A 14449-nucleotide genomic window follows, 5' to 3' on the forward strand; every position below is an offset into this window, starting at 1 on the left:
CTATACTACTACTGAATGTATAGAAAGATCCACATTTGATACTAATGTTTTTGTAGAAGGATTAAAAAATTCTAACCTATGCATAGTTAGAAGATTCAATAAGGCACTTCTGAATAGGATTTCACCTGAAAGGCAGAAAAACCAAAGATCCTAATGATTTACAGATAGAATATGAGGACAATGAAATGGATAGAAGTAGTGAGATTAAAATTGGTGTATTAGAAAGTAGGATTTCAAAAAAAAGGAAAGATAAAGAAAAATAGAATGAGGAAAGAGAAAGAATGAGAGAAGAAAGGAAAATAGAAAAAATGTGGCTGACAAGAAAAGAGAAAGAGAGCAAGGGACAGGAAGGGCATAGAAAGAAGGAAGAAATTCAGTACAGAGGCAAGGAAAGAAAGCTCAAATTAAAAGTTCTCAAAGTGAGGATTTGGAATCTTAGTATCCTTTGAAAATACTTGGGGTGGCACAGTGGCTCAGTGGTTAGCACTGCTGCCTCACAGTGCCAGGGACCCAAGCTCGATTCCACCCATGGGTGCGCTTATGCGGGGTTTGCACGTTCTCCTCATGTCTGTGTGAGTTTCCTTCCACAGTCCGAAGATATGTAGGTTAAGTGGATTGGCCATGGGAAATTCACTAATAGGTAAGTCTGGGTGGGGTTCTCTTTAGAGGATTGGTGTGGAATCGATGGGCTGAATGGTCTTCTTCCACACTGTCAGGATTCTATGACACCAATGGCTCAGACTTAAGGATGGAGTTTGCTCACTTAATTTCCACAATTCTTAAAGCAAAGGTGAAGGGGCTTTTTATCTCTTCCAAGAGGTAGCACAGCAAACATTGTAGTCAGTCTTTATTGCTGCCGAGTGAAGTTTCAGGGAAACCTCACAAGGTTTACTCCTTCTTGCCCAAGCAGCCGCTGATTATGAAATGGAAGAAGTCTATTTTAAGAGGATACTAGTCAATGTTTGGTGTATCTTCAGAAATACCATACCCTCAGGAAAGGGCTGGATTTTGAAAGGCATAACTGCTTGCTATTGGCCAGTGGGTGCATGCACTTAAACCGGAAGCCACTTACAAAAGACTACTTGAAATAATTCCCTTTGAGGAGTTTAAAAACTTGATGCCATTTCCAATAAATCCACGTATGGAGGAAGGACAGTAAGAAGGTCCAAGAAGGCAGTCACACAGGATGATGATTATTATCCACAAACCTCATCACCACAAAAATAAAATCTCTATCCACTGGGAAAGAATAAAATTGGAGCGAGCAATAAAAAAGTGAGCAACCAATGCATGAACACCCATGGGGCAGAAGGAAATGCCTGATACCATCCTCACGACTGAAAGGGTGGTGCTGAAAAGTGGGGCCAAGCAGTGCTTAAAGAGAACCACACATCCAGACCAACCAAAGGAGGGTGCAGGGAAAACCACTGGGATTTATAGGCGGCACTTCACCCTGTTCAGTAAATGGAAATCTATCAGAAAGCCAAGCAGGGCAAGCTAGGGCTGACTGCAGTTGCAAATCCTTATAAAGGGGTTTCTGAGAGTGTGAATGTATCTTTTAAAATTCATTCATGGGATGTGGATGTCACTGGTTCGGCCTGTATTTCTTGCCATTCCCTATGTTTCTTGCTAGGCCATTTGTAAGAGATAACCATATTGCTGTGGGTCTGGAGTCGTATGTACACCAAACAAGGTAATAATGGCAGCTTCCTTCCCTGAAGGACATTAATGAACCAGATGGGTTTCTCCTGACAATCAGCAATAGTTTCATGGTCCTCATTAGACTCTAAATTCCAGACTTTTAATTTGATTTAAATTCTACCATGTGCTGTGGCAGGACCCAAACCCAGGTCCCCAAATCGTTACAGGTGTCTGTGGATTAATAGTCTAGTGCTAATATCGCTAGACAACCACCTACTCTTTCACAAATTATACAAATCCCTGAGAGTTAGCATGACTTTTTATCCAAAGAAAGAGTAACCAGGGTGAGGTGAGGATGCCTGTAGTAAACTCTAGTACCCACCAGAGAGCAATGTGCTAGGAAAGGGATTGAAGGAGATTGCATGCCCATCTCCCTTTACTAGGTGCATCTGTGGGTATATCTTCCAAAATTCTGTAGACCCTGGAGTAATTCTTACATATTGGTGGGTGGAAATGCAAATTTAAAAAGGAACATGATTTGGAGTTACCGATGTTGGACTGGGGTGGACAAAGTTAAAAATCACACAACACCAGGTTATAGTCCAACAGGTTTAATTGGAAGCACTAGCTTTCTGAGTGTTGCTCCTTCATCAGGTGGTTGTGGAGAAAATGCTTGGAGTCTCTCATAAAAGGCACCATTACAAAACATATGGAAAGCATTAATATGAACAGAAGAAAACAGCTTGTGATGAAAACAAATTGGGGACCCTCTCCCAAACACCAATTGTATCAAAAGTTGCTTTGGTGGGTCTTGTAGTTGGTACAGGTAGTACAAAACATTGAGATTGTGCATCAGCAATGGAGGGATTAAATGGGCTGCCAGTCAAAAGGCAGCCCATTTTGTCTTACATGGTGATGTCTTTCTTAAGTGTTGTCGGAGCTACGCTCATTCATTCAGCAGTTACCAGTAACTTACATGAGGTAGGTTTCCCAGAACAAACTAGGCGAAGTAATACCAATCCCTCTCATAAATACAGAAAAATACATGTTTTGTTTTGCTGTGTTAAAGATCTTTGTTTCTGTTCTTAACACTTAACGGGCAATTACTCTACTCCATTAAGATCTTTAAAGTATGTCTTGTCAAATGCAGCCAATCAATTTTATGCAAAGTTATTCCTGAAATTTTAATGCCCCTATTACTGCATTCTGAAGTCTGGGAACCAGAGATCTAGTTGGACTCTGAATTTCCAGTGTTGTAAATAGATTCATTGAGAAGAAATTCACTAAGTAATTACATATTCCTGCAAAGTATCATTGATATATGACTGCCCAAATACCTAACTTCAGCTAGGTCAGCAGATGCTGGAGATCAGAGTCAAAGTGTGTGGTGCTGGAAAAGCACAGCAGGTCAGGCAGCATCCGAGGTGCAGGAGAATCAACGTTTCAGGTCGGACCGCTTCATCATTCCTGCTCCTCAGATGCTGTCTGACCTGCTGTGCTTTTCCAGCAACACACTCGCAAACCGAACCTCAGCTGTCAAGTCTAGTGCAAACAGTGGCTTAGAATTATGGTGGCACAGTGTTTAGCACTGTTGCCTCACAGAACCAGGGCCTAGGGTTCAATTCCAGCCTCGAGCAATTGGTTGTATGTTCTCCTGTGCCTGAGTGGGCTTCCTCAGAGTGCTCTGGCTTTAAATCACAAAGATGTGCAGGTTAGATGGTTTGGCCATGTTAAATTGTCCAGAGATATGTAGGTTAGGAAGATTAGCCATGTTGTGGGATGGCTATGGGCGAGATGCTCTTCAGAGGGTTGGTGTAGACTTGATGGGCCAAATAGCCTACTTCCACATGGTCGGGGTTCTATAAAGTCAGAAATCCAAAAACTCTTTCTGTTAAGTCTCTCATAATGAACATTCCCAATGACCTAAAACAGTCATCATTCAACTTATTGGTTAACTTTTTACTTCCCTATTTTTTGTAAGGAGTATAACTGAAGTCGCTGTACCTGGGGACCTTATATCTAAGATGGTGCCATAAGCAGCGATTTATACACTCTTCACTGTACTCATTTAATTAAATGTGACAATAAAGCTAATTCTAATTCTAACTGTGTACACCTATAAGTTTGCAAAGATTGCAAAAGATTTATCCCTTATCCTTCCACAATTTTTCTTTTAAAAGGATTGAAGCCATCTAAATAGATTAACGAACAGTTTACAGTCATGAAATTCTATTAAGTAAATGCAGTGCAGATGGAACATTTTATTGACTGAGCAAAAAACAGTACCTGTGGAAACAAATGCTGGTTAATGCCCTTCACTGTACATTTTATTTCAATTTAATAAACATTTACACCATTAAGAAGATTAAACCTATCTGCAAATCAAATGAAGGCAGTTATTGTCTTGTGGTATTAGCTTAATACATTTTGAAAACATCTGGTGATCAACTGGGTTGGATGCAACAGTGAGACAAATATATATATGGAGTCAGATACTAATATGGTGGATTGACAAGAAGTAGTGACATCCAAGATAAACACTGAACATTACCATTTTGAATTAGTTACAAAAGTTATTAATTGAACATTTAACTAAATCTTTAGACTGGGGGCGAGAAATTCAAGAGTACATTCTGTAGCTAACAGCACAAAGAACACCTCAAGGTGGATTTTCACCTCCAACACCTGGGTGATAAATTTATAAAGCATACCATCTGCCATTATTTAGATTCTTTCATTTCCACTATAATCTGACTAACAGGCAGGTTCCATCTGGCAGGTTCCAACCAGCCTGATTCTTGTCAAGGTGCTGAAAATTAAAATCATCCTTTGTTCTACCCTACCATTGCTGTAATTTTTCTCTTTGGCAGAATGTGATGACTCCTTGGAATGCTATAATTCCACAGGTATTGGACACCCCTTTGCATACCCATCAAAATTGCTATTATTAATGGCTCAGTCTTGCCAAGTAAAAATTTGTTGGCTATTTAACTGCAGACTTGGTCAAGGACAAATTCAATTCTGTCCTCAACCAACATCACACTTACACCATGATTCACTGAAATCAAGAGCAGCACGTAGTGACTGATACTCCCCACCCTAATTCAAACTACTTATCACAGTCCCAGTACCACCCTGGCTGAGAGCACCAACGCTGGGAACTGAATATTGAAACTTGCACATTCAGTTAGGAAGGGTTCAATTAATTAACTCACTATGCTATCAAGTCAAAAGTCATCCTTTTATCTCAACCTTAACTTGAGATTAGGAAATGCAGTTTCTGATGATTGTAATAGGCTTCATCATTTCATACTTTACAGATATATTTGTGGATAGCACAAATGTGTTGTAACTTTGAAGTTTTTAGATGCCAGTTAATGCTATTGCAGTCTCAAGAACATTGTTGAAACTTTTATGAGGGTAGAGCTTCAACTTTGGTTGCTGTCAACTGAGCAAAAAAAAAATGCTCGGCTTCTGATTTTTTTTTGTCCAAGTTTCCAGTCAAACTCAATGCATATTACCAAACAGGTTCGATGAGCAAGGTCAACAGAGCAGTTTTTTAGAATACACTTAATTTTACATTTCTTGCATTGGGAAATACTTACTGACTTATTCAAAAGTAATACACCTATGTTATTTTGTGGCTTGCTGAAAATGGTTGGATTAAAAAGCATAAGCATTTCAATCAAATGGCTTAGTGGTAGTGTCCTTACCTCTGGCACAGGAGGCCTGGGTTCAAGTACCACCTGCTCCAGATGTGTGCATTAACATCTCTGAACAGGTTAATTAAAAAAAAATTGAATACCTAGTCCAAAAACTGGCAGTGATCTAACCTTAAATAACAAAGAATGGCTTTACAAACCTACACAGAACCATGTTCGTCACACATGCATGAATTTCTCAATAAATTAAACATCTTTTACTGTTTAAAAGCTTTGGAGAGGGTGCCTGAGAGGGCCCTTGGTACTGAAACAAGGTTTAGTTTTAACAGATTCTTAGAAAGATCTGCACATGGATACATGAGCAGAATCTCTGTATCACGACGAATTTGATCAGAACATGTGGGTATTTTTGTGGGTAGGGTTGACTCTCAGCAAAATTACTACCAAACCAATGCAAAAGAAACTGTGATGCATGCTGGATGTAATTTTCCCTTAAAATTCGTTGATCTTTTGCACTAGTTTAAACCGCTTTGGAAACAGAAAATGTCCAACACCACTCCACTAGCACTCCAATAGCAACCTGTTGCAAACTTTGCCACCATCCTACCCAATCGGCCACATCTACCCATTCAATCAAAAATATATTTTTTAAAATCTTTCTATATAAAATTGGTTTAAGTTGTATTTTTGGGGACTTGTTGAATGGTCCTTTTAGATACTTTGATTGAAATGGACCATTTGACATGTCCCAAAAAATACAACTTAAACAAAATTTATATTGAAAGTTTCATTAAAAAAATTATTATTTTGACACAGGTAATTCACATTCTTATTATCAATATCAATGTAATTGCCTGATGAGCATCAAGTTGCAAACACAAAATGGATCTGTTCTTTGCATTCATCGGGTGAGGATGCTCACATAGCTTTGTGGGAGGATCTGCTGCAGGTTATCCCAGGGCACTAAAAAAGCAAGATGCTCTTATTAGTCTGGAGGAACTGACTTGCATCCTCAACCAGCTCTTCAGGGGCCAATCCCCAGGGCTAGATAAGCTTACCATGAAATTCCACATGCAGAATGGCTATGGGTGACTCCTGAAAGAATGTTTAACAACTGAGGAAATATCCCTCTCATAGCATGGAGCCATCATCAGCTCTGTTGCCAAAGAGCAAAGATCTTAAAACTGGCACCATCTCTCTCTCTCCTAAGCACAAACAGTTAATTTTTATCACATCAGTGTCAATGTGCTTTGGTATTGACTTGACCACATGGTCAACTCAACCAGTGCTACATTGACCCAGGACATGACTATTGATGATAACAGGTTCTGGATTAGTGGTGCTGGAAGAGCACAGCAGTTCAGGGAGCATCCAAAGAGCTTTGAAATCGATGTTTCAGGCAAAAGCCATTCATCAGGAAGAAAGGCAGTGAGCCTGAAGCATGGAGAGATAAGCTAGAGGAGGGTGGGGATGGGGAGAAAGTAGCATAGAGTACAATGGGTGAGTGGGGGAGGGGATGAAGGTGCTAGGTCAGGGAGGAGAGGGTGGAGTGGATAGGTGGAAAAGGAGATAGGTAGGACAAGTCCGGACAAGTCATGGGGACAGTGCTGAGCTGGAAGTTTAGAACGAGGGTGAGGTGGGGGAAGGGGAAATGAGGAAACTGTTGAAGTCCACATTGATGCCCTGGGGTTGAAGTGTTCCGAGGCGGAAGATGAGGCATTCTTCCTCCAGGCATCTGGTGGTGAGGGAGCGGTGGTGAAGGAGGCCCAGGACCTCCATGTCCTTGGCAGAGTGGGAGGGGGAGTTGAAATGTTGGGCCACGGGACGGTGTGGTTGATTGGTGCGGGTGTCCTGGAGATGTTCCCTAAAGCGCTCTGCTAGGAGGCGCCCAGTCTCCCCAATGTAGAGCAGACCGCATCGGGAGCAACAGATACAATAAATGATATTAGTGGATGTGCAAGTAAAACTTTGATGGATGTGGAAGGCTCCTTTAGGGCCTTGGATAGAGGTGAGGGAGGAAGTGTGGGCGCAGGTTTTACAGTTCCTGCGGTGGCAGGGTAAAGTGCCAGGATGGGAGGGTGGGTTGTAGGGGGGCGTGGACCTGACCAGGTAGTCACGGAGGGAACGGTCTTTGCAGAAGGCGGAAAGGGGTGGGGAGGGAAATATATCCCTGGTGGTGGGGTCTGTTTGGAGGTGGTGGAAATGTCAGCAGATGATTTGGTTTATGCGAAGGTTGGTAGGGTGGAAGGTGAGCACCAGGGGCGTTCTGTCCTTGTTACGGTTGGAGGGGTGGGGTCTGAGGGCGGAGGTGCGGGATGTGGACGAGATGTGTTGGAGGGCATCTTTAACCACGTGGGAAGGGAAATTGCAGTCTCTAAAGAAGGAGGCCATCTGGTGTGTTCTGTGGTGGATAACATCGATCTGTTTAAGGATCTGGTCCATCTTTCCCAGAGAACTGGTCTGTCAACTGCCTTCCTTTCCTTTCATCATGAAAAAAGCATTCAACAGGGTCAATCATAAATATTTCTTCAGGACTCTGTGGACATTCAGGTTCAATTCACAGTTTGTCATCCAGATCTGACTTCAGTACAGTACCACCCAAGTGTATGAATATGGTTAACAGGTCCTTGATTATACATCTTCACTTCAGGAGAGCAGTGAGTCAGACAACCCTCCTCTTGCTGATTATATTTTATTTGTGTTGAGCCATTCCTGTGCTTCCTGTGTTGAGTTTGGCTCCACACGATCAGGCATGGAGTTAGTCCTCTTGGCTTATGCTCCTAAGTTCCAGAGACCCTGCTGACCTGTGAGAGCGAAGAGAAAGTGAGGACTGCAGATGCTGGAGATCAGAGCTGAAAAATGTGTTGCTGGAAAAGCGCAGCAGGTCAGGCAGCATCAAAGGAGCAGGAGAATCAACATTTTGGGAATAAGCCCTTCCTGAAGAAGAGCCCTGCCTGACCTGTGAGAGCACCAAGATATACTCTGCAGAGTCCTCCACCAGGTTCAACTTTGGAAACGTGCTCTGGGTTCCTGTTCAGTCAGTGGCAGGTAGACTATAAGCTGTAGGAGCTCAGGCATTTCAATTCAAGTACAACACATCTCCTCGACTTGGGAGTTTAGCTTAGCTCTGATGAGGAATATTATTCAGTCTACCGGCAGAAGCTGGAGGCCAAATTTGCCATTCACCTCGGGTCCCGGACATGACAGCTCCAAGTGCTGTCCTACAGTGACTCCTACTGTTGAGTGTTCATCATAAACCAACTGACTGCTGCCAGGTTGTCGTACTGATTGATCACTTTGATCCTTCCCCTGAAGCTTTTGACAAAGATACAGAAGATCGTTGTCCACTTCTTCTGGGACACATGGCAGCACTGGATAATTGCTGAGGTACAGAGTCTTCCACTTGTAAGGGTAATCAGACATTGGATTATCTTCATACTCAGGTGACAATCTTCTGACCCTGCAGCAATTTCTTTACATCAAGCCCTCTCCAAGATGGTGCATCCTGCCAATGTATACCTTCTGTCAGGTCCACATCCTCAATGATGGCATGCAGCTCCTGTTGATAGTCTATTCTGGTCTCTGTAACAGTTCACAGGAGTTGCCTATCTAATGCCAGGATCTGATTAATGTATGGGACTTGTTTGCCTACCACTGGAGCTCTCCTACATCAGGAGTAACAGCTGTCATCAGGAACTGTTATGTAAGAGACCCCCAGACCTCCATCAATCTGATTTCTAGTGGGTGACAGAGGAGAGAGTTTGGAATTTTGTGGTGACAAGACTCCATTATCTGCTGCATGGCAGGGGAGCAGGCTGGGTGATGCCACAGAAACTGCTGGGCTGACGTAGATTAGTGTACAGCTCATGGCCTTAGCCATCCAGAACTCCAAAGCAGTGGTGCTCTGTCCAACAAAGCACTCACGGTGTCCAGACAGCTCAGACCAGGTGAGCTCCATCTGAACTAAGTCCCATTCTAACAGGATATCACATTGGCCCCAGGACCTCCCAAACTCTCCCTCAAAGACCTATTCTCCATAATTTCAGCTTGCACAAGGAAACTTTCCACACTTCCTTCCAACCAGAATTGAGGAGTGTGGATTATTGCCGCATACACTTTACTTCCTTACCTTTGTCAGCCGTTTTGATATTTCCTGGCAATCCTGTACTATCAGGGGTTAAAAACATTCATAGACTCCTAGGCCTCTTGTGATATTTGCAACCTCAAAAAGTGCATGGAGCATGCATATATAGGTTATAATAGACTTTGGGCACCTGTTTACAGGGGCTGCTTCTAGTATTTATCTCTACTTTAGCCATATACACATGGTCTTTGGACACCCAATATAGCAAGGGAAGAGGCAAGTCAAACAGCTTGCTTAAAGTGTTGCTCATTGGCCTGGTCAAGGTGGCTATTAATAGTTCTCGTCAGTAGGCAATGGAGAGGTCGCTATATGTGATTGGCTGCCTCTATTTTATGGCAACATTTGCACCAAGGTGCCCTTGCAGAGGAAGCACAAGTTGTCGGCTAATACTTTCCTGGCTTTCTATGATTGGTTGCTATTGCGGAGCTGTGATGCATTACCATCCCCACATAATATTGTAACTTTAATTAAGAATCTGTAAAATTATAGTTTTCATCACCTGGTCTTCAATAATTTTGTTTGTTCATTATTCCTGTACACCCACCTACTGCTTATTTCTCTGGTTCTTTCCAATGCTCCTGGCAACTTGATGAACATACAGACTTAAAGGAACCTTTGTTTCCTCCAGCTGCTCATATCCTAACCCACATCAAATCCAATTCAATCAACCACTTATATTCTTTGTGATAAATCTGGACAGGAGCTCCCAAAGGTCTCCAACTGAAAACTTATGTGAAGAACATCCACTGGCCTCTCCCCTTCCTTTCACTACAACACCATCTTGCAGTTCCCTTCCCTGCAAGAACTCTGCTCCCTTGAAAATTCTGTTTCCCACCACCTCTCTGTTGGCCAACTCTTCCATTGCCTTGGCTCCATATTCTACATCTCTCCATCTTCCCACCCTTTAAAATCATCCTGTTGGACATTCATCATGTCACCTTCATGGTTTGGAATCCATTGTTCTGATTACCTCGCAGTGAAGCATGAGATTTGTTTTCCATAATAAAGATGGATATAAACCATTGTTGCATTTAAATGAATGTATAGTGACTATGTTGAAAACAGAAAATAAGGAATTCAAGTGGAAACTTCAGGGAATGAAGTCCACAAATTCATGAGTTCAGCCTTCACTGTAGCCTATTGTAACAGGACAAAAGTTATATCTGGGGAGGATTAGTCAGAAAGTGTACTGAAAATGACACAAGAGGCGATGGGTGGAGATTGGACATTTTCCCTCCAGAGAGAACTGGAAGTAATGACCATGCCACTTGCATAAGTCAGGTAATGGTTACAGTTAATCAGACTGTGGAGAAGCGAACAGGGGCAGGGGGAGCACTCTCTCAAACAGTCTGAACTACAATCAGTTCAGTTGGATCAAATATATTTTAAAAATTAGCAACATCCAGAGAGTGCATGCACCTTTTTTTTGGAGGAGTCTTGCGCTATATTGGTTCTGTATTCATCCTTGGTCACTGCCTAGTCAGAGGAAAAAATTGTTTGCATTCACCAATTGGTAGCAGAACCTGTAACCTCCGCCGGAGTATAAAGGGAGAGTGAGGAAGGGCACTTAATGAGGTTCTCCGTGCTACCTTTTTCAGAACACACGTATATGCATTCATTTTATTACTGGTTTTCTTTTCAAACATCTGTTACGACACTACATTGAGCATTACAGAAAACAATTAAAACGTGCACGCATCTGATTCACACTGTGCGCTCCGATGGAATTAGAGCTGGAGTGTTTCAAATCATTTTTGACGAGTCCAAAAATGTCACTGCAGCCACCAAAAGCAACACGAAAATAAAATCACTAAGTTCGCCACTTGTGAGTCTTGCTTGCGGGACGAGGGCGATTTCAGTGGAAACACGAAATAGGTACACCTCAGAAATGAATTCGCTGTTACTTCAGAACAGTTACAGCACTGTAACGCTCACCCAGATACAATGAAACCTGGCTGACACTGTTAAAGACCATCCAGCGCATTATCAAAACGGGATTTTTTTTAAAAAAAAGAAAACACAGGCACATATTGTGTGATAAATACATTCACAAATCAAAACCATGTCAACAATCCTCACGCACAGAAAACACACGTTCGACAAAACAGCAGGAGCTGCTCCTCACAAGTGTCAACACACACACACACAAACACAGAATGATCTGCTTTCCGAGCAGCCCCGCTTTTCAGAGCCGATTGGCTGTGAAAACTTTAAAGGGGGGGGGGGGGGGCAGAGGAAATAAAAATAAAACAGCCCCCTCCCTGCGAAGATCAGGTCAGCATTCGGGGATCAGGGGTAAGAGTGAGCGCGTCCAACCCCCCCACCTCAGTGAGCCGCTTTCAGGGTCACTTTTGCCAAGGGGGAGCGGAGGGATGGGGAGGCAGGGGTGTCCATTGCACATTCCCCACCCTCCCGATCCCCGAGCCGGCACTGGCACACTCTCACCGGATTTCACATGCAAGGTGACAGCGGCTTCCCCTTCCCGCGCCAGCCGCTGCTGCTCAACAACTAGGCAGCACCGCGTTTCCCATCAAGGGAAGGTTTCTCTCTCACACACACACACTCTGTCTCTGAGCTGCCCGCTCTGTTGTCAAGTCTTACCCCCAGCTCGGCTCCAGTTGTCCGGCAGAGCACCCAGGAGCTGCTGTCCCCTCAGCACCGTGACTGGCGCAAACGATGTCCCTCCCTCCCCGCCTCAGCACCAAGTGCCCACCTCCACTTTATTTTAAGAGTGTGTGTGTGTGTGTGTGTGCGCGCCTTTGGAAAAAAAACCCTTATCAAATGGAGCAGCTTTGCCTCGTTACGCCCGTGCGTCACCGGCTCTCTCTGAATACGTCTCTCCCTCCCCCCTCGACCTCACCTCATTATCTCCCCTGAAGATGGGAGAGGTAGCTCACTGTTTCTCTCTCTCTGTGTCCTCAAAACATTTTTTTTTAAAAAAAGGAGAGACAAAAATCAAAGTCACAAGGTGAAGAAGGCGACCCGCCTCATTAGCGGCGGAGAAATGGAAGAGGAAGGACGGGTGGGGTGTTCGTTCTGGGGAGGTGACTGAGACCTCTCTGGGTGCTGGAGGGTGGGGGAATTTCAGGACCTCAGGTCGCCCTCCCCTCAAGTCTGGGGTTTGCAAACAGGATTTGCCCGATGGTTTCCGGGGCGGGGAAATACACATTTCCCCCCCTCTCTCTCTCTCGGAATAGAACATAAACTGCAATATTGCCCGCATGTGTCTTGAGATTGGCAGTTCATGTCAACACGGCCGCTGTACACCTCGGGCGACAGGCTACATGCAAGTGGCTTGATATTTGCCTTGGGCAACATCCTTGCCCACTCTCTTGCCGGCTTGGCAGGGCAAGTTGTGCATTCCCAGAGGCCTCCTCCCAATCTTTGGATTCAGTTGTTTATTTTGTGTGTGTGGTTGTTAAAAAAAAAACAGTGCGCGTGGCGTTCTCTCAGAACCCAAAACAAACTCTTACGGTCAACCATGGAAGAAGGAAGCTCGGATTTCAAATCTTGGTACCCACCTTATGACACGGGCATCACTTTCCCTCTGGGGGCACGCTGGGGAGAGGGGTGTGCAAAAGCTTTTATTAAGAGTGTTGATTCATTGCCACCGCACTGGCACACGAAGGTAAACTTTGAAACCCAGTTTCTTTTTACTGAAACGGTGACACCCGAAAAAAAATGTTATTTCAACCCCACTCTCCCCCAACATTTCCCAACCTATGACAGAATGTAAACCATCCCATTCCTTCACTAACCTCGTTCCCAGTCAGGCCAAACCTCTCAGAGAGGTTGATGAATTGCATTGGATTGAGCGGAGTCCCACCTTTTATTGGACCAAGCGAGGAATCATCCCTGATTTGGTGAAAGGACCGAAGAGCGGGCGCTTTGCTCTATTTTTAAAACTACAGTTGATCGGACAATGAAAATGAAACAGCACAGCTCTGACCAAAGGTGGCCTCAGAGACAATTGGTTTCTGCATCACATCATTTGTTTTAATGTTATTAATCAGTTCTGAGCATCTACTTGAATTCCGTACGCACACAAATCCTGTGACCTACTAAACGGCAATTCTCGGAGGTGCTCCATAAATACGAGGGAAGAGACTGGAACAGACTGTCCACTTCCCCGATGCCTCAGCTCACTTCTCAGCATTTCATCAACACTGACAATTTCCCCATCAGCTTTTGCGGATTCAAACCCGAACATGGCGAGCCCGACTATGTAGATCGTATGGCAGAGACGTGACAACATTATTCTGCATTGATTGGCACACGATTCCTGCAGTACTTTTTTTTAAAAATCAGCACAGCAAGGACTGTTGTAGCAATTAAACGCAACACTGGTTCATTATTAGTAGTATTTACATTTACATTCTATTATCTCAGTCGAACTTTCCTATCGCTTGGAATCACGCGTCCAGCGAAGTATGAAAACATTATGGGGAGAAGTTTGAAATGTGCTAATTAAACTCTCCGCACCACACAGAAGAACATGTGGCTGCGATTAGAATGAAATTTTGCACAAGGCAGGAGAAGTCTAAGAAGAGCGCACGTTGCTTGGGCGGATCCAAATATGGACTTATAACATTTACTATTCTGTAATGTGACGATTATAACGAATGCATAAATCTTTATAAAGCCAGTGGCATGAGTCCTAAAATCATTGAAACTTGTAACGATCTGCCTAGGGACAGAAGGGGAAGTCACTGCATGTTATAATTTAAACGAGGTTGAGGATTAAATGAGACTATAGGCGCCGTGCGAGCTATACAAAAAAAATTAGCGTGCCTATATATTTAAAGTACAAACCATGCCAACAGTTTGAACTATTCCTTTCAACGTAATCTGCCTGAGAACTCTCTCGTTAACCCGGAGATTCTGTCTGTCAGAAGCTGAAAATCATCCTTTCCCTACAGCTGGGCTGCCATCGTGAGGCTTCCCTTTGTACACCGAATAGGATCGCGGTGATACAGCCTATGCTCCGAAAGCTGCACAACAG

The 14449-nt window shown here is 43.6% G+C and overlaps 1 protein-coding gene across 9 annotated transcripts in view; it reads right to left on the bottom strand.

The window, feature by feature from the left end:
- Positions 1 to 13237, bottom strand: part of LOC140483855 (contactin-4-like) — a 2466301-nt gene extending 2453064 nt beyond the window's left edge. For 7 of the 9 annotated variants that reach the window (XM_072582606.1, XM_072582608.1, XM_072582607.1 and 4 more), the window contains exon 1: positions 12049 to 12124. The gene's annotated coding sequence lies outside the window, so the exon portion shown is untranslated. Of the gene's footprint in view, positions 1 to 12048; positions 12143 to 13205 lie in introns of those variants that run through there. The other 2 variants (XM_072582595.1, XM_072582599.1) reach the window with 2 other exon arrangements.
- Between the last annotated feature and the right edge of the window lie 1212 nt (positions 13238 to 14449).

Source organism: Chiloscyllium punctatum, chromosome 12, assembly GCF_047496795.1.
Source record: "Chiloscyllium punctatum isolate Juve2018m chromosome 12, sChiPun1.3, whole genome shotgun sequence".
Classification (NCBI taxonomy): Eukaryota; Metazoa; Chordata; class Chondrichthyes; order Orectolobiformes; family Hemiscylliidae; genus Chiloscyllium; species Chiloscyllium punctatum.